Consider the following 21,210-nt stretch of genomic DNA (forward strand, 5'->3'; position numbering starts at 1 on the left):
ACTATTGAAAATTTGTGAATTAGTCCTGACAAAGTGCATCTCATATGGAACACATAAAAACACAATCAGATAAGTACTAATTTTTAACCAACTCTTTAAAATAAATAATGTAGCAAAGGTGAGGCATTGAATGCCTCCATTCAGTATGTAAAATTATGTAAGATGCCACAAGTGTATGGAAAAAAGGTTGGAACTTCATCCTGAAATTGAAAAGATTAGAACATTGTTATACTGTTAATGAGGCATAAAGTATAAAGAGGGTGTAATTGTCTTGGTTATATCTTATTGATACCATTGGGACACAATGCACATATGTGGTCATGCCGGATGGACAGAAAGAACATTACTATTTCACTGAACATGTACTATAAGAAAAAAATAACCTTATTTTATTTTATATATTCTTCTTATTGTGATTTACACGACTCATTATTTGCTTAGTCTACACTGTGAGTCTCTACATATATGAATTGTAAGATGAACTCTTATGTATTACAGACTGATTTTTTTACGTATTGTTAACTGAATGTCTGTATACTGTAAATTGATTGCAACTGGAGTTTTTCTCCTCGGGTCTCCACTGAAAAAGGGTATCTGGCCCTGCTGGACGAGCCCGGTGAACAAATGTCAATAAATAAATAAATAAAATCCAACTATATTCACAAATAGCACTTTGAAGTAAGATTTTAAACAAGATTTCATCATTCAGTAAATGTGTTTTCAATAATTAACATCCGCACTGTAACAAACTTTTGTAGTAGTTTTCTCCCATGCATACTTTTTAAGTTTGTTAAATTATCATGGTGTACTCTGAAGTTTACAGCTCAGGTATGGGCTTATATGTTGTCATGTTATTGACTGGTCATAACAGAAATGCTGGGGTTAAAAACTAACGTTAGGTATGGAAAATTGTTGTGGTTGGCTAAAAGTGATTTGTCAAAGTTACTCCACAAAAATATCCATTGAGGCAGTGACAAGAAAGCACATTGAATAAGATGTCATCTGAGTTTGGAAAATTGGTCTTCACTTTCTCTCTTTCCTTGTTCATATACAACATTGTCTTTTTTGGACTGCGGAATGTATTGTTGTCAAAACATAGAAAGCAGTGAGAAACGCATTCAAAAATATTATGAATGATTGCAGTGACAATTTTATTTATCTAGTCATGTTTTGTTAACTTGGTTAAACCTACTGCTGAGAGTTGATTTTTCAGAGAGGACTCAAAGAGAAAAAAGCCCTCAGTGGTACAATTCATGAATATTTTTTGGAAAGACAAAGTTGTACAAAAATATGCAACACAGTAAATGAACATGTTAAGAAAATAGCATACAAGCATCTACTGTACAAGCAGAGACGATCCTAGAAACAATCTGACTAATTGTGGTACACCGGGTTTGAAGTAATGGGTTTAGTTACAATAATCACAGGCATTGCACGAAATTCAGTTCTCTCTCTTACAGTACAATAATTTCAGTCTTCTGAATTAAAAAAATCAATCAATCAGTCAGTCAATGTATGTGTTGCACATACAGTAATTACAGGGAAGTGATGTTGAACTTCTCTTGGCTGCTTGCTTTAATTTACGCTACATGTTGCTTTCAGAGCTGAACTGTACAACTGAGCAGCAGAATTGCTAGAAGGGACTCCATTACTGATCCCTCAACATCAACTAAGTGACTTTTATTTGGAACTATTTTTGCTGTTATCTCTTTTCTGAAAAGGGAAATTGCACTATTTTAGCCATTTATTTGCTAGTTGATCATTAGTTTGAGTTTCATTTGACTGTTTGCCTTCTCTATTTTGCTTAATTTTTGTGCAGCATTGCATGATCTAATCCTTGCCCACTGTTACACAATGAAAAACTCAAGATATCCAGTAGCCACTGGATACCTGATCTTAGCATCCTAACTGTGCAGTATTTCTGTCTGCATGACAACCAGAATTTGTGTGGATGTTTGTTGTTGAATCCCATTAGATAGGTCACTATACAGCATGTTACAGCACTGTGTAACTTTGAGCACTGGACAGCACAATTTAGCTGCTATTCGTATATACAGGGCACTGTATAACTCCTGATTGTTTTTTTACTTCCTCAGATCCTTGCCCCATGCCTCTGGAATTAGGCCACAGCAGTCTGTTCCCATGTCCTCTGTTGCTAGTTTACTTGCCCCAGGCATCTTCAGGCAACGCAGCAACTACTTCATGCTTACAGACTGTCCATTGCTAATTCTTATTAGCTCCAAATCTTGCAAGAGATGTAAATACTTATTTAAAAAGGGGACTAAACTGTTCCACCAGACCTCTGCTGATAACCACATGACTTTTATAATGCTACAGTAGCCAGTGTACATGTCCAGGCCTTTAACATATTATAAAACTCTTAAAAAGAACCTTCTGAAGTCTCTGAAAATCTGTATACAGAAAATCTCAACCTCAACTGCATGGTGTAGCACTTACTCCAAAACTCACCAAACTAGTCCCTAGGGAGGCAGGCAGAAGTTTATAAGAACATCAAAGCCTCTTACCACCCACTGAATTGTCTTAATTATTGGTGATTCTATTGTGTAGACATACTGACTGTATACTCACTAGGCTGAAGAAGAACATCTTGTCCGGGGGCAAAAGCCAAGTGTCACAAGGATGCTATGGATCTTTAAACCTGACAAATAAGATTATGACCTCATAATGGCTGATGTAGTTGTGAATGACCTTATATGCTCCACTGAAGGGACATGCAGTGAGACATGACAGAACTTATTGTATGTGTATTGGAGGTAAAGAAGACAATGCCTTTGAATAGCACCTTGTCTTCACCAAGAATGATGCCTAAATTCCAGGACATGATAATTGGCTTCAACAATTGGCTAAGTAGCTGGTATCAGTGAAATGGAATCCAGTGTATTTCAGCCTGGAATGCTGTACATAAGATACTCTACATCAAAGATAATGCACACCTCTCTCACCAAGGCTTTCACATTATCTTAAAACGTGTTGCTCCCATAGTGCCTTTTTAGGTAGTGTCCACTTATTGGGCATTCCAACATTGCACATTTAGTCTGTCCACTTAATGGACAGTTCAGTGTACCAAATTCAGATACAGAGAAAATTAAGGTGGTAAATCTCAATGCTGAAAACCTTAGCATAAAGATGTCAGAAGTTGAGGATCTTCTACAACTTGAACAAACTGTATTTGTGTAATTACTAAAACTTGGTTCCAATACTTCTGCTGTACCAGAGTTCAGCCCCTATCATGTTTTCATACCAAGGGGTACTTGCAAAAAATAATCTGTTTTTGTCAGAAACGCTATCACCTTAAAATAAATTCACCACAATCCTAACTTACAGCTCCTAGAAGCCCAAATTTTGTACAACAAAACCAAGTACTATATCATTTGCTCCTTCAGCTGCTCCTCAGTGCCTCTGGAGGACATTATAATTGCCTCACTTTACACAAAGGGATCATTGTCAAATCTAACACTATCATGTTAAGAGGCATTAACTACACAAACAATGATTTGGCAAGTAACACCAAAAATATAAATATAGTATTCATTTCTTGTACATAATTAATACAAATATCATGGAGAAAATTGTTAAACTGCCTTTCCCACTAGGGATCCAGATACCCCCAGCCTTTACTACACCCTGTATCACTACCTCTCTGGTAAAATCTGATTATAAATCAGACACCTTTCCTTTGGGCCTTTTGATTTGTCTCCTCTTCCCACAAAAGCTTTTACAGCTTGTAGATGACCTAGGTAATTTCCCCAAGAAACATCTACCCACAGATTGTTTCAACATTTCTTCTACCTTCTCTCCTTTACAGAGCTCCCATTCTCACAAATATCCAGTTATGCTTAAAAACTATGATGGAAACCTGCTACAACAAAATCGCCATATTTGTAACTAATCTTAAGTATTCATCCCATCACTGCTCTTCACTACAATCTCTGAAATGGTTAGAACTTCCACGACATCTCACCTGCATACAATTATCTACTGCTCACAAAATCATCTATAAACCACTAGACCAGCTCTTGCTACCCTTCTGACTCCTTATCAACCCAACAGGTATCTCAGATCAGAAAATCAGTCTCTTCTCCAAGATGATAGATCAAACCTCCCAGCTGGTCAATATCTACACTCTTTTACCATTGCTAAACTCTGGAATGCACTTCTATTCACTCTGCGTACCATCAATAGTGCCTCTGTATTCAAAAAGTCTTTACACCAATATCTTTCTTCTCAGTGGCTCTGCTCATGCACCATCTCCAAATCCTCTGTAACCTGACTACCTTCTCTAACACCAGCCATTCCCCATACGCATCTAATTTATGTATCCTGTATGAAAAACACCCTCTAGCGACTTTTATTAAGTTTGACTGTGCTACTAAAATGCATTGTTTCCCACATTTATTCTCTTTGTACTTTGTCACAACTTGTAAATCTCTCCTGGGTGATTTAGCATGATTGTTTTTTTTCATTTTTCTTCATACTTGGTATAGCCATGTTTTTAATTTGCCTACTATCTTTTGTATTTTGTCTGTGGAACATCTAGAGCTTTTCTCCCCAGGTCTTTAACAAACTTCCATTATCTTGTATTTTATTATTCTGTATTTTATCTTGTATTTTTTATCCTGTATTTTATTATCTTGTATTTCATTTCTGGAGCTTTTCACCCTAGGCCTTCACTGAAAATGTGCTCATTTCAGCCCAGTGCACTTTCCTGGTCAACAAATGTAAATAAAAAATAAATTAAAAAAAGTGACAGTCTGAAACTGATGACACTCACAAATGCAGATCGCTCAACAATCCTTGGCTGCTGCAGTACGTGTCTCTGTTCTGATGGTCAAAATGATTAAATAGCTGTCTCACAGCTGGAGAATAAAAAGTCTTGAGAGTCATAAGAGATGCTGGGTTGCACAAGCTGTATAAAACCTCAAAGGCATCAGGTGGTTGGTTGGAAGAAACTAAGGTCAGACTAGACAAGAAAATTGACATTTTATGACAAACCTCAAGCTGGCAATGAGCGTAAAGCTTATGTTGTGCAAGTTTGTCTTCCAAGAGCTGGATCTCTTTCCATCGGTATTCCATCCTTTTTCTGGTTTCCCTTAAGGGTACAGAGGCCAATATCATGCCATGGTTGGTGGAACCTAGTGCAGACTGGTTGAACATAAAGCAATGCATGGTGAATCAGAACCATGCTGAACTTATTTATAAGATAAAATAATCTGAACAGGAGCCACCTACTTTGTCTTCACTCAAAGACAAGGTGAGGGACAAGAAACTTAATAGAACTGTTAGACACTTTCCTTAAAATCACATAACTCGACCAGCTGAGGTCCAGTTGGTTTTCTATACAGGATAGCTCTAGTGTAAAATGTACCATGTAATTGTATGGTCACAAGATTAACCAACATTACCCTCCAAAGATATTGAATAATGGAGATTCTAGGGATGGCTCCTACCAGGTATGAGCTGAAGCCATTATCTCATGAGGTCTTTATTATAAATATGAGGCTAGCATTGCAAGTCCAAGATAATGTCTGGCTTGTGGATGTGGTTGTCATTAGTTTGCAGTTCCTATAAGGGGTACATGTTAAGTTGTCTATCTCGCCTTCATTCTTGCTGGATGGGTTCGGAGCCGACCTCGGCTCCGACTCGGCCACTCTAAAAGCTCGAGAGTTGGTTCCACCGGCTCAAGGCTCCCCTTATATCCCACAATGCTAGGCGAGAGTTACCTCTGATCTCGTTTGCCGCTACAGCTTCGAGGTTGGTTGTTTCTACCGGTTCCTGGTGAGTACTATTTTCTAGTTGAAATTAGTCTTTAAAAACCCCTTTAATTTAATATTTTTACTTAGTTTAGAGTAGGTTAGAAAATTTTTATTCCCTACCCAAAAATTTCCGTTTCTTTTCCCCAAGAACCTTTGGTTCTTCCCTCGGGCCTATAGGCCTTTCCTTCCCTAGTGGAGTGTGTGTGTTTTATTATAGTTTAAAGTACTATTACTACTTTTATTGTATTATCTGACAGGGTATAACTAGTGTGTTTGTGTGTGTGTTTGTGTACACCTGTTCAGACAAAATGTCTAAAGAAGCAAAGGTCTCCGGATTCAAGAAGTGTGATGCGTGCTGTCAGAAAATGTCTCTGACAGACGCTCACACTTCTTGTGTCTATTGTCTGGGGCCTTTGCACCTGCAGGACTCCTGTGCTGTGTGCCATGGCTTCAGCCCCAGGGTCCTGCAGGAAAGAAAGAATAAATTAATTCTTAGAGGCTTACTCAAGCCAGAGGATTCCCTGTCTGTTTCAACAGGGAAGCCCTCTAAGGCATCTAGGTCTTTGGCTCCGGCAACTGAGCCGAGACCTAAGGTTTCTCAACCTTTGCCTTCATCGGCTCCGGCTGGAGCCGATAAGTCTCAGTCCACAGTTTCTGTGGCCCCCTCGGCTCCGGGCGGAGCCGAGGTAATAAGAGTTTCCGTGTCGGCTCCGACCAGACCTTCGGAGCCGACAACTAGGAAGAGGTCCAGGTCACCATCTCTTGGCTCCGTTCATTCGGCTCCAGGATCTCCCCTGCTGTCTGAACGGAGCCAAAGGTCTCACTCCTCTAGGTCATCGAGGCTGTCGGATCATGACCTTCAGAGGGTAGTGAGTCGACTACTTAAGTCCGAGGCACTGGCCCAGATGCTTCAGAGCCCGACTCATCAGTCGATGCCTGCCCCGTCCATCAACATATTCCTCCTTCGACTCTCTTGAGCTCGGAGCCGGGTCGGTCGGAACCGAGACTGTGATTGCGTCGGAGCCGATACAATTGTCTTCGGCTCCGTGCCGGCTCCGTTTTCTTCCTTGGAAGAATCTCGGCGCCGGACTTCCCTCGTCGGCTCCGAGGGGGTGAGTGGCATCGGACCCTTGTCCGACCCCCCTCTCCCTCTCGGCTTCGGCGCTGGTGAGTTCGGCTCCGACATCGCCTCGAGCCATCACTGTCTGTGCCGAGGGGGTTCTTAGCTTCGGAGCGGGACCTCTGGCTCTGCCTGACAGGGGTGCATTCGAGGTCATGCGGAGTGTGTTAGAGCCTGGCTCTACTCCACAGTCGGCTCCGTCCGCCCCTCCCTCTATGGTGCCTCAGGCTAAGTCGACTCACTCCCTCATCCCGGACCGCAGAGAGCCAGCTCCTCAGGAGCCCCTGTGGGATTTCATCCTCTTCCGAGGCCTCTCCTGATTTGGCGGAAGAGGAAGTGTAAGAGGAAACACATTGACTCACCTGAGTCCATCACGTCAGACACAGATTTGGATGATTCTGAGGGTTCCCCCGTTCCCCTTCTGAAGATGTCTCATTTGCAGACATTCTGGAGATCCTCAAACAGAGGGGAAATTGACCAGCCCTCAACCCTTCGGAGGACGAATCTGTGTATCTTGAGGCATTTGGCTCTCGTCCTTCCACCTCCTGGGTGTCCCCCCCCTTCGACCCCCTCATGCAGGTGGTTGCTAAGAAGGCATGGACGGCTCCTGATTCAGTGGACCCCACTCCCAGGAGACCCTCTAAGTTCATAACAGCTCCAGCAGACAAACAATTTTTAACAAAAGGAGTTTCTGTGGATGCTATGGTGGTAGCTGCTGCCACAAAGAAGGAACTATCTGATCCTTCAGTACCTGTCCATCCACCTAACAAGGAATCTAGGTCCATGGATAGGTACGGGAAGCGGATGTTTTCCTCAGCGACATTTACCATGCGTTCGCTGAATTACCTGTGCCATTTCACTCGTCTTCAAAGGGACTTGATCAAAGAAGCGAGTGAAATGTTAAAGGATCCTACAGCTGCGGGTTTCCAAGACAAGATGAACACGCAGCTGGCTACCCTTAATTCCATAACCAACTCCTCCATGCGCCTTCTTTCTTACGCGGCTGATGGAGCGAGCAGAGCCGCAGGGACAGGTGTAGCCTTACGTAGGCACGCCTGGATGCGGCTATGCAATTTTGCGGACCCTTTCAAGACGTCTTTCACAAACTCCCCTTTTGATGGATCATCTCTCTTTGGTCCTCAAGTGAAAGAAACCCTGACTAGGTGCGAGACTGATGGCAAGACCCTTTCTGCCGTCGGAGTCCGTTTTTCTACTCCTTCCAGGCCTTACCCCAAAGGCCAGAAGGGTGGAAAGATGTGGTTCCGTAAACAATCTCAAGGGACTTCGCCTGACGCACAGAGTCGTTTTCCCACCAGAGGCAGAGGCGGGAATAACAATGGTAGACGTCGCCCTAGGGGCAGGGGGGGTCCGCAGAACCAGGGCAATCGGGAAGCCTTCCCTGACAAGCCCTTTCAGCATCCCTGAGGTGTTGCCCGACTGCCCATCTTCGGAGGCAGTCGGAGGAAGATTGTCACTGTACCCAGAAGCCTGGCTATCCCTGACTCAAGACAAATGGGTACAGTCCATCATTTCCGAAGGCTATTCTATCCCCTTTCTTCGCTTTCCAAATCAGTCAAAAAAATCCCTTCCAGATGTTCCACCCCCTCAAAGGGATCTAGCAGCTTTGGAAATTTCAAAACTGCTTGCAAAAAGAGCAATTCAGCCAGTGCCAGCAGACCAACAAGGATCCGGAATCTACTCAAGGTTCTTTTTAGTTCCAAAGAAAACAGGGGACTGGAGACCGATATTGGATCTCAGTGTCTTGAACAAATCAGTCAAGAAAACAAGATTTCGGATGGTCACGCTGCAATCCATCCTTCCCTTTTGGGCAAAGGAAACTGGATGTGCTCTATAGACCTTCGGGATGCGTACTATCACATAAAGATGAACAGACGCTCCAGAAGATTCCTCTGCTTCAGGCTGGGAACCAGTCATTTTCAGTTCAGGGCCCTGCCCTTTGGTCTCACCACTGCCCCCCCGGTGTTTACCAAATGCATGGCAGTGGTAGCTTCTCACCTGAGACGACAAGGATTCCAGGAGTTTCCGTGATTTGGACGACTGGCTCCTCACAGCTCCCACCAAGCATCTCCTTCTGATGGCCAGAGATTACACTTTTCGCGTTTGTCAAAAGCTGGGTATTTCAATAAATTGCGAAAAGTCTGTTTTGTCGCCTTGTCGTACTATTACCTACATAGGCGCAAATCTAGATACAATAAACATGTCTGCAAGGCTAACACATCAAAGGATATCAGACATTCACAAATTGGTATCACTCCTTCTCAACAACAACAGAATCAAAGCCAGGTTAGTTCTAAAGGTGTTGGGAATTATGGCAGCGGCCATACCTCTCCTTCCATTAGCCAGATACCACATGCGGATCCTTCAGTGGATGCTTTTTACTCAGTGGTCATATCAGGAACTTCCAATGTCTCACACCATTGTGATCACGCAGGCGTGCAAAAAGCATCTCATGTGGTGGATGTCTTCCCCCCATCTCCTGTCGGGAAGACCTTTTGTTCCACCTCCTCCGGTTGCTACACTGACAACGGATGCCTCCCTGATCGGGTGGGGGGGGCATTATCAGGGCAGGACAGTCCAGGGCACATGGCAACCAAACGGATGCCACTTGCACATAAATGTTCTGGAGATGAGAGCAGTGCTTTTAGCGTTGCAAGCCCTTCAAGACTCTCTTCCCTTGGGAACAATTGCAATCCAGACAGACAATATGTCTGTAGTGTGGTACATCAACAAACAAGGCGGAACCAGATCATATCCCCTGTGTCGAGAAGCACTCAGACTGTGGCAATGGGCGATTTCTTCTCAGCGTTTTCTGATAGCAACGCACATCCCCGGAAGTCCAATCATATTGCGGACAAGTTGAGCAGAGCTATTCTCATGCCTCACGAGTGGTCTCTGAAAGACTCTGTAGTGAGAGAAATTTTTCTCAAGTGGGGTCAGCCTTGCTGCGATCTTTTTGCTACTCCCCAAAACAGCAAGTGCAGAGAATATTTCACTCTATTCCCTTTACCAGGCCAACCCAGCAGAGACGCTCTAGTCCAAGTTTGGCCCCGGGGACTTCTGTATGCATTTCCTCCTTTCCCACTGATCTCTCAAGTAATTCAGAAAGCTATCGCTCAGAAGGCCTCATTGATCCTCATTGCTCCTTACTGGCCTCGACAAGTGTGGTTCCCCTTTCTACATCGTTTTCTCTTGAGCGACCGTGGAATCTGGACCTAGTTCCAGATCTTTTGATCCATCAGTCGGGTCAGTTTCATCGCTCCCTCCCTCTCTGAACCTCACTGCTTGGTTCCTCCAGTTCCAACCTTAGCCAGGCTTCCTCAATTATCTCACTCTGTTAGAGATATATTGATAGCTTCACATAAATCTTCCACTAGGAAGATTTATTTGAGTAAGTGGAAACGTTTCACATATTGGGCTCAAGGAAAGGACATAGATCCTTTCACCGCTTCCATCCAACTAGTCCTTGATTTTCTAGCTGAACTCTTCCATGCAGGTTCATCTCCCTCTACACTTAAAGTTCAATTGGCAGCTATTTCTAACTTTCATGTGGGTATTTCTGAATCTGCCCTAATGTCCCACAAACTCTGCAAAGCCTTTTTGAAAGGAGTTTTTCTTCTCAGACCTCCTATAAGAAATCCTCCTTCTCCTTGGGACCTAAATTTAGTTCTTGCTTCTTTGATTCTTCCCCCTTTCGAACCTGCAGCTTCCTGTTCCTTAAAATTGTTATCATGGAAAACTCTTTTTCTGGTAGCTATTACATCAGCTAGAAGAGTTTCAGAGCTTCAAGCACTCAGTTGTCGCCCTCCTTATCTTTTGTTTCATAAGGACAGAGTATCCTTACGAACTAACCCGTCCTTTTGCCTAATGTGGTCTCGACATCAAATCTAAACCAAAGCATTGACCTCCCTGTCTTTTTTCCAGAGTATTCCAATAGGTCTGAACAAAAATTACATTGCCTGGATGTTCATCGTCAATTGAGGTACTACTTGGATAGAACAAAACAATTCAGAAAATCTGATCAGCTGTTTGTCTCCTATGCGGAAAGCAGAAAGGGACTTTCAGTTTCAAAGGTATCATTATCCAGATGGCTAACATCTTTGATTTCCCTGGTATATGAAATTAGACAACAAAATTGCCTAATAAACCTAAAGCCCATTCCACCAGAGCTTTGGCTACTTCTTTAGCCTTCCAAGACAGACTGCCTATTGACACCATTTGTGCAGCGGCTACTTGGGCTACTCCTCACACTTTTATTTCTCATTATAAGTTGGATTTAGCTTCTAGGCATAGAGCTAATTTTGGTTCCACTGTTCTCAGGAGTCTGTTCCGTTAGGCCACCCGGGACAAGGTGCTAGGGACGCGGTCCCATCCAGCAAGAATGAAGGCGAGATAGACAACTTAACATATAGAAGTTATGTTCTTACCATAACGTTCCATGTTAGTTGTCTTCTTCTCGCCTTCTTCTTGCGCCCCACCCTCCTTCCCCCTGGCCTGGACAGACCTAGAGGAGTTGTGATCGTGACCTCTCTTTCTACCACCTCTTTCTTAGGCATATGCTGTTCTGCATATTTCCTGGATCAGGATGTTGGTCACCCTTCTTTCTTCCTGTTGTTAGAGGTGGACTCTGTTTAGAGTTATTCTGTTACTATTATAAGCTGGGGTTAGCTTACAAACGAGATCTGAGGTAACTCTCGCCTAGCATTGTGGGATATAAGGGGAGCCTTGAGCCGGTGGAACCAACTCTCGAGCTTTTAGAGTGGCCGAGTCGGAGCCGAGGTCGGCTCCGAACCCATCCAGCAAGAAGAAGGCGAGAAGAAGACAACTAACATGGAACGTTATGGTAAGAACATAACTTCTATTTTTCTGTTATTGGGGCAACAGTGTCAACACGATCCTTCAGCTGTAATCCGCTTCTTTGCATATGTATTGACCGGATATTCTAGTAATCTGTTTAAAGAATGAATTTTACAAGAAAGAAATTAACTGTATTCACTTTATTGATATCTGGTTAACAAATATGTGAAAAAAGTAGCTTGCAACTCAACGGTCGCGCTGAAACTGTTAGTCAGTGAGAGAGAAATACATAAACAGATCTTCACACAGAATGTTTTCATGATTAACTATTGTTTTCAAAACACGTCTGACACTAAAAATCATGATTTTGTTGAATGAATGCCACTTAACACTATGACATCGTTGACGGTTTCTTTATTCACATGGATTTCTGTCCTCTAAGGGGCTAGTGCTAAGTTGTTCATATGACATGAAGATGGCTAAGTAAGTGTTTTTTTTTTGTTGTTCCGAAGTCCTTGCGAAACACAACACTTCAGATTGGGTGTAGGATTCACATGAAATGTTTACTAAGTTTGTGAAATAATATTACATGGATTTATAAATACAAGGGTTGTTCACCTTGTCAAGGAATCCTTCTCAAAGCAGTATATGATGCTTGAAAAAAAGAAACCGCGTACTACCAAACAGCTGTTTCTAGGATGACGATTGCATCCTTTCAGCTGTGTTTATGGCCCACTGAGTGCATGTGCACCCCCCAAGTGTATTTCTACATTTCCATTTTGTGTGTATGGAGAAAAGGCTTCACATTATCAAGAATTTCTTTCCTTTTTTTTTATTTAAGTATTCTTTTGACAGCCAAACAACGTCACTGTGGTTGAGGACCTCTGAATACAGTGTGTTGCCATGCATTTCCGATGTTAATCCCAACCCCTTTTACTTAAAATAATAACAGTAATTAATTAAAATTACATATATAATATGTATCCAAAATAGAAATACCTTTTCTATTTTACAATTACCTAATCATTTCATCAGAGAAACACATGAAAAGACAGTACATTCCCAGCTGTCTAACCGCATTTCAACTGTTGCCCCGATAAAGGAAAAGTACCCCGTAAGGGTTAGTGAAGGAGACGTCCACCTGAATACATATGTATGTGACAGTAGACAAGTTGTGACAGTAGACAATTTGACATGATATCTTATATAGAAAAAGTGGAGGAATGACACCATGAGATTTCTCTTAAAGCTGTGTATAGAAAATAAATCAGAGGTGCAGGCCTTGCCACATTTGGGAGCCACTGCATATGGTAGCTTTGGTCACCGAGCCCTTTGCCATAAAAATACCAAATCATTTGCATACATGGAAGATCTGAAGGTATAAACAGGAAACACAAAAGAGAAAAGAGCTCACAAAAGTTCTGTATCGTCAAGGATCCCCTCCCCCCCAGTTAGCTTGACAGCAAAAAAGAAAAAAAAAAAAAGGACAGGTTGTTGTTGCACCTTAAATAAATAAAAAGGAAACTGGGTTAATTTTATGAGCTGGGATGACACTGTGAATCAATAAAAGACTATGATGTAGTCAATAAACAGCAACCCAATGGAAAACACAATGCCTCCCATGTGCCCTTTTCAAATTCCCCTAGAATATATGGCACATTCTCACAAATATGGCTAGTAGGATTTAGGTAAGGTTTAATAAAGAGTGCATGTCTGTTAGTTAAATACCCCAAGTAGTTACTGAGAATATCAGTAGTCATCATACTGGCTGACTGCTTACTCCTTTGTTGTAGTTGTTGGGATAGAAGTTTTGAGTAGAAATCTGTGTGTCCCTGGTACATCAGCTGAAACACATAACAGAAAGTAATCTGGGTCATGTAAGAAACCAGGGATACTTTAGTATGGTAGTTATTATAGTACAAACTTGGGCCTTTCTGGAACACTACAGTTGAAAATCCCACCATAGATGTATTAATTATTTTTTCCACAGCTGGCCCATGTCTGTAACTGTGCAGTACTTGATGGACTGGGCTCAGTGCTACTTTGTATTAAGACAAGTAAATGTGGAAGATCCTGGACACCATTTCACATTTTATACACCGAGTTACTACAGAAGCAGGTAGGGCTGTAAAGACATAAATGCTGCACACTTTGTACATGCTTCTAGTCACGGCCTGTTACTCTGTGACAGCTATCTACTGCTCTGCAATGTATCCGGATAAGGAGTTGTTAAAGTGCAGCTGTGGGAAGTGTGAGACAGTAGGCTGTCAGTCTGTTTTTTTTTTCTGTGTCATGAGACAATGTAGTAATTGTCTCATGTTTACATACAACCACCTACTACTTAAACCAGTGGACACGGTGTGCAAGAGATATAGTTATAGAGTGTTATTGGAGGCAAAGCTCTCACACAAAATCATGACAAATAAGCAGGTTGTCAATACCACACAACATGAAACGTGGAACATACAGCTCAGTCCAAGCACAAAGGCCTTCATAAACTGAGGCTTTTAAAAGTAACCAGTGTAAATCATAAAGGCCTCCTAAAAGTAACTTAGGATACAACAACCATTAGCAACCACACAAACACACAGCACAGGTAGCACCCACAATGAAACATACATCTAAGAGTCAGACAGACTTAATTCAAAAGCCTATAAGGGAAAACTCCACATAGTGTAATATTTTAGTCATCAGTAATTGCATAGTGTGACAAACTGATGCACAAATCACCAGGCTGTGCAATGTGAGGGTCGTGGTCAGTTGTTTGTCAGGCTCATGTTTTTACACCAGAAGTACGTATATGACACAGTTATAGTACCAAAGGCACTGGAACCATTGAGTGAGGGGGAGGGAGTGACCCCCCCCCCCACTTTTACAAGACCATCTTATCTTGTCTAACCACCGTGGCAGTGAAAAACTGTATGGTGTTGGGGAGTTTGTTTCCAATATGCTGCTGGGGAGTGTGTTTCTGATATGCTGTTGGGGAGTGTGTTTTCGATATGCTGCTGGGGAGTGTGTTTCCATTATGCTGCTGGGGAGTGTGTTTCCAATATGTTGCTGGGGAGTGTGTTTCTAATATGCTGCTGGGGAGTGTGTTTGTGATATGCTGCTGGGAAGTGTGTTTCCAATATGCTGCTGGGGAGTGTGTTTCCGATATGCCGCTGAGGAGTGTGTTTCTGATATGCTGCTGTCGAGTGTGTGTGTGTGTGTGTGTGTGTGTGTGTGTGTGTGTGTGTGTGTGTGTGTGTGTGTGTGTGTGTGTGTGTGTGTGTGTGTGTGAGTGATTCTGCTGGGGAGTGTGTTTCTGATATGCTGCTGTCGAGTGTGTGTGTGTGTGATTCTGTTTGAAAATGCCCCAGTTAGGTATACCTGGTGGTTAGTGTTACTCAGGCTCAAACCCTATACCTTGGGTATAACAAACAAGAGCCTGAATTCTCTACTCATACCACCACTTGTGATTCAGGGAGTTGAGTGAGGGGAAGAGAAGTTTAGTGCTACTTAGGCCAAGTCTGCTTACATTGTTAGTAGCACAGCAGGTGGTATACTTGCTTTTGATGCAGAAGGCTGTGAGTTCTACTCCCACGGTATGCAGATGGATCACTGATACTGTACTGTGTTGTACTTTAAAGGGAGTGGATGCTGCAGTCCTGTGTTACCTAGTAACTATGAACCTGTTATCAGTTTATCATCCATTCCCTATTGCAATATTACTAGCTTATCATTTTTTTTAATGTAACATCGGCAATTTATTCTTCAAGGGCAACAGGTACTTTATTTGTAAATGAAACAATGAAATATAAAGTTATTTGCTAGCAGCAATGTCTTCATTAGTTACAGATCCCTTTAATGTGGAATTATTTAGATGACTACTTCTGAAGTGATTTTGCATATTTACTTATATTGGTGGACTGTAGTGACAGATGTTTGAGTGGCCTTTTATGGTTGAAATTTTCTGAAACTGGTAGTTTTGTCAGTATTGGTTCATACATTTTGCTTCATTGCTTATTAGAAGACTGTTCAAAAACTACAAATTTAAAACACATTGTAACAAGTGGTGCTGTATTGTACAAGGAATATAATTTAATACAATCAGGAAGGTGAATCATGGGGAAGGTTTCCATTCCAAGAAACTCCTCTCTCAGAGGGCTTTAGAAAAAGTCCCCAGAGGAGCAGGGGATACATTTTATTCCAGACTGTTCTGATTCCAAAAACATGATGGTTTGTGGAAGTCTGCAGAGGATGTTTCAAAACTGGATCACTTTGTACAAGTGCAAAAGTTCAGAATGTTTACCATGTTATCCCTCATGCCCTTAGTGATGTCCAGAGTCTTTATTGTCACTCTAAATGTGAAGATGCCCACCTGCATATTCAGTTATGCAAAGAGAGGAGGCCGTTCCTCAAGTTCAGAGCAGGGAATTTCCATTTTCATTTTATATCCTTTCCCTTTGAGCTTTCCACAGGTACGTACCTGGATTACTGTCCACTGCAGGTACAATCTGTGGAGGAGCTATAGGGAAACCTTTTTTACTCTTTTCACAAATACCTCCAGAACTGGGGGAGGGGGTGGGGCTCTTGTTAAATTGGTACTTAAGTATTATCACAACCACATTTTCAAGCGAATGGTGGTTGCTTTCCCTTGTGTCAACTGGGACCGATTAAGTATGAGAAAACCTCAGACGCATGTTTTCTTTAATGTGTTCTTGTTTTTAGGAAGGTTTCTCACTTCGGATGAAAAAAATTAAGGTTTGAAATAATAAGTTTTCCCATTTACTGCCAGTGTCTCAAGATGTCTGTTAAGCAAGTTCCCCCACTCCACACTTAAAACACGTTCTGCGTTCATTTTTCTCAGCCTTTGCCCAGACAACAGAAAGTTTCAAGAAACAAAAAGCCAAAGCAGTATACCCTGTCTGACTCCTTACAAAGTGAACGGGAAGGGTAGTAGACTGTTAACCACTAATTTGGTGGATTTATCTTTTTTTTTTTTTTTGGTTTGTAAAATGAGTATGGGTTTTCAAACGTTGCTTGCAATTTTTGGCTAGCTAATCCGTTGGAGGATTAGACGTCTGATAGGAAGCAAAGACAATCAAGGGGATTTTCGAGTAGAAAGCGGCGGCAGTACTGCAAAATCATTTAAACAATTAAACATCTGATTAACCTCTCTAATATAATTGAGTCATAAAGTGAGACTAGCATTGGGGGAATGAAAGGAAGTTAGCAGATGCAAAAGATTTTGCAGTACTGCTGTTTTTTACTTAAAAAAAGTCTCCCTTGATTGTCTTTGCTTCCCATCAGACGTTCTTCTGATGCACATAAAAGGGCACAGACACAGCAGCTAGTTTCTGCAGTCAAGCCACCGCAGAGTTGGTGAAGAAGCGGCGGAAGAAAATGGTGACTGCTTTACCAAGCCCTCTGTTTACAACCCAGCCTTACATCACACCTTAAAAATGTTTGAACTTTCTTGTAAAACACATATGACAGACCTTACAATGTAAGACCAAACGTCCTTTCTTCAATTTTACGTCAATTATCGCAGTATGAAAATATGGTTGCGATAATACGTAAGTACCGTTAAATCTTTTCAAGTCCAGCAGTCACATCCAATGTCCACATCCTTAGCCAGGGCTTACCTGCCAAGTAAAAAGGTGGTTTTCCTGGGGAGCATGTTTGTCCAACATTCTCAAAGGATGAGTGACTGCAAGGGAGTTTCAGATATGACTTTTGTAGCCTCCCAAATCTTGATGAAAAGACAGCATGTACAAAAAATGCAGTGCTACCTAAAGAACCATTAAGAACAACACACACACACACACACACACACACACACACACACTCACACACCAGTCCTACCATGCATTCAGGGGAGGGAATTTCCCTGGTGGGCATCTTATGTCAAGGGGAACGTGAGGATGACTGTCCAGCACATCCCACAGAACTAGGACCTAATTCCAAATCTTGATGGAGACATACACATGTAGAATGAACCACTGGAACCTCAGACAAGGGAGGCATCATTTACATAGACAGGTCTTTATCTTTATGCCCTCCTGTACCTCTTCTACCCAAGGTAGGGCTCTGTATTAGAAGTGTGTAACAGAATGGCATATTCTAAAGCTTGCTGTTAGACTGTCAAAGCATTTTTTCAGGGGGAACAAGCTCCCCTGTAACCCTGTTGCAGCTGACTCTGAGCTTGCTGTTAATTAAAGTAGATAAATACTTAGACATACTGCAGTCTCTCAAATGATATACAGTGGATATACAATGTTTACACACCCCTGTTAAAATGCTAGGTTTTTATGGTATTGAGAAATGAGACCACAATAATTCATTTCAAAGACTTTCCCACCTTTAATGTGACCTATAACCTGTACAATTCAATTGAAAAACAAACATCTGTTGGGGGAAAAATATATAAGAATAAAGGATATACGATACGTTGGTTGCATAGGTGTGCACACCCTTAAACGAGTGCTTTGTTGTGTATGCACACCCTTGAGCTAGTGCTTTGTTGAAGCCCCTTTTGATTTAATTTATAGCATTCAGTCTTCTTGGGTAGGAGCCTATTAGCATGGCACATCTTGACTTGGCAATATTTACCCACTGTTCCTTGCAAAAGTGCTCCAAATTTGTCAGATTGCGAGGGCATCTCTTGTGCACAGCCCTATTCAGGTCACCCCACAGATTTCCCATTGGATTTAGATCTGATCTCTGGCTGGGCCATTCCAAAACTTTAATTTTCTTCTGGTGAAGCCATTTTTTTGTTCATTTAGATCTATGTTTGGGGTCATTGTCATGTTGAAAGGTGAAAGTCCTCTTCATCTTCAGCTTTCTAGCAGACACCTGAAAGTTTTGGGCCAAAAGTGACTGATATTTGGAACTGTTCCCTCCACCTTCATTAAAGCCCCAGTTCCAGCTGAAGAAAAGCAACCCCAAAGCATGATATTGCCACCAGCCTGCATCACCATGGGGATGCTGTTCTTTTGGTGATGCAAAGCATTGTTTTTGCACCAAACATACCTTTTGGAATTGTGGCCAAAAAGTTCAACCTTGGTCTCATCAGACCATAACACATTTTCCCACAAGCTTTTGGGAGACTTGATGTATTCTTTTGCAAATTTTAGCCAGGCCTGGATGTTTTTCTGGGTAAGAAAAGGGTTCTGCCTTGCAACACTACCCCATAGATCAGACATATGGAGAATACGGGAGATTATTGTCGCATGTAGTACACAACCAGTACTTGCCAGAAATTCCTGCAGCTCCTTCAGTGTTGCTGTAGGTCTCTTGGAAGCCTCCCTGACCAGTTTTCGTCTCATCTTTTCATCAATTTTGGAGGGACGTCCAATTCTTTGCAACATCACTGTTGTGTGATATTTTCTCCACTTTTTGATGACTGTCTTCACTGTGTTCCATAGTATATCCAATGCTCTGGAAATTTTTTTGTACCCTTCTCCTGACTGATGGCTTTCAACAATGAGATCCCTTTGATGCTTTGTAAGCTGGCTGCATTCCATGGTTTTTGCTGAGTAAATGTCAGTAAAATCCTACTAGTACAGCTGAACTTTATTTGGGGTTAATCAGAGTCTCTTTAATTGATGGCAGGTATGTACCCAAGAAGGGGCGGCCATGGTGGCGCAGCGGTTAGCATTGTCGCCTCACAGCAAGAGGTTCTCTCGTTCAGTCCTCTGCTGGGGTGCCTTCTATGTGGAGTCTGCATGTCCTCCCTGTGTTCGCATGGGTTTCCTCCGGGTGCTCCGGTTTCCTCCCACATCCCAAAGACATGCTGTAGGTGGATTGGACACTCTAAATTGGCCCAAAGTGTGAGTGAGTGTGTGTGTGCCTTCCGTGGAAGGTTGGGTGCCAGGCTGGCAACTCGACACTGTAAAAGTCTATTGCCATTCATGAGCGAACAGGTGATACACTGTGGTGACCCCTAACCGGGAAAAGCCGAAAGAAGAAGAAGAGGAAGTTGAATCAAAGAACACATAAATGTATGCATGGCCCTAAAAATGTGTAAGGAACCTATGGTTTGAAAACATCCCAGAGGTAAGCTTAGTTCTCCACTGGCCAGATGCAAAATGAATGTGGATTTTCATGCTCTTTCAGTGAATGTGAGTTTCAAGGGCAGAGAAGTTTACTGCTCATGCTAAGTCTGTTTTCATCGCGAGACTGTATTGATTGTTTGATTAGCAAATGGCTCAGTGTTTGTGCTATTTTATTTCAATTTCTGTAATCATTGTAGAAGTAAATAAGAAAACAGTATAAGTATAAGTAAATAAGAAAACAGTATGCACGCTGACAGGTTTAAACAGTGTTTATGGTAACTGAGGAGAAATAGCCAAGTAATGGAACACTGGAGTGGCTGGGGAGGGGGCTGCTGGAGCAGCAGGAGGTTACAGACTAGCCATTCAAGTAAAACAAAGCTCATACCTGTCCATATTCAAATGCCAATTGGATCTGAAGATGGTAATAGAAAATCTACGCCAGGATTGCCCCTCGTGCCACTAATGGATAGAGGCATTTCCTAAATGCTGCATCCCTTACATGGGTCCCCTCAAATTATCTATGGTATGATCACAGTTGTTCTCACTAGGGCTAATGTACAATTATCAGCCATGGGAGATAGGTAAGACCAATCAGGAAATGTTAATTCACGCACCAAAAGGGACATTGGCTAAGCTTAAAATGTCCTCTAAGTGAACCTATATTGTGGTAGTAAATAGTTTTTAATACTAGACCTTTTTTAGATCACTAAGTGCCCCTTTCACCTTCTGCACCCCCAGTCTTCAACAGCTTCTGGCACATATGTATAGTACACATGGTGAAATAGCTTGAGATGTACCTCCCTGGACTATATGAAAAGAGACATGATGGATCTGTCAGAATATGTGTCTTAGGCTTGTATGAACCTAGGCTTGAGAAGCATTCTTCAGTCAGCAAGAATGATATTGCAGCACAAACAAAAGGTTGTTTTCAACAATTGGCATACCTTCTGGTTTCATTCAAAGGGGTTACAGTATATATCAGCATGGGAGGAGATGGCAGAGAGCCCAAACTGCTTTGCCAGGAATGGCCTGCACCTCTCTCCAAGGCTTATGTATATTTGACAAATCCTTCTCCCTCCTCGCATAGTCTTTTTTTAGGCAATGCCAGTCTTCTAAAGCTTCTCAACATAACAAAGCAGAACCTGAATAACATTAAGGTATTTATACTCAATGCTAGGAGCCATAACAAACACCACTTTCTACAAGCACTCCTTACTGTGGAAAACACTGATATATGTATAGTCATAGAGACCTGGTTCAAGATCAGCAAAGGCACTTCAGCGGTGCAGGGTTTCAATACCTACCACATACTGAGGCCCACCACATTAGAGGAAGGCCCTAAAGGCAGCAGTGTCTCCATATTAAATATATATATATATATATATATATATATATATATATATATATATATATATATATATATATATATATATATATATATATATATATATATACATATCTA

General features: G+C 41.9%; 1 protein-coding gene across 3 annotated transcripts in view; it reads left to right on the top strand.

Moving 5' to 3' along the window:
* ANK1 (ankyrin 1) overlaps positions 1–21,210 on the top strand; it is a 1,899,552-nt gene that overhangs the window by 761,560 nt on the left and 1,116,782 nt on the right. The gene's annotated exons all lie outside the window — the stretch shown is intronic.

The sequence above is a fragment of the Protopterus annectens genome, chromosome 9.part0, assembly GCF_019279795.1.
Source record: "Protopterus annectens isolate FY-2018-M chromosome 9.part0, PAN1.0, whole genome shotgun sequence".
Lineage (NCBI taxonomy): Eukaryota > Metazoa > Chordata > Ceratodontiformes > Protopteridae > Protopterus > Protopterus annectens.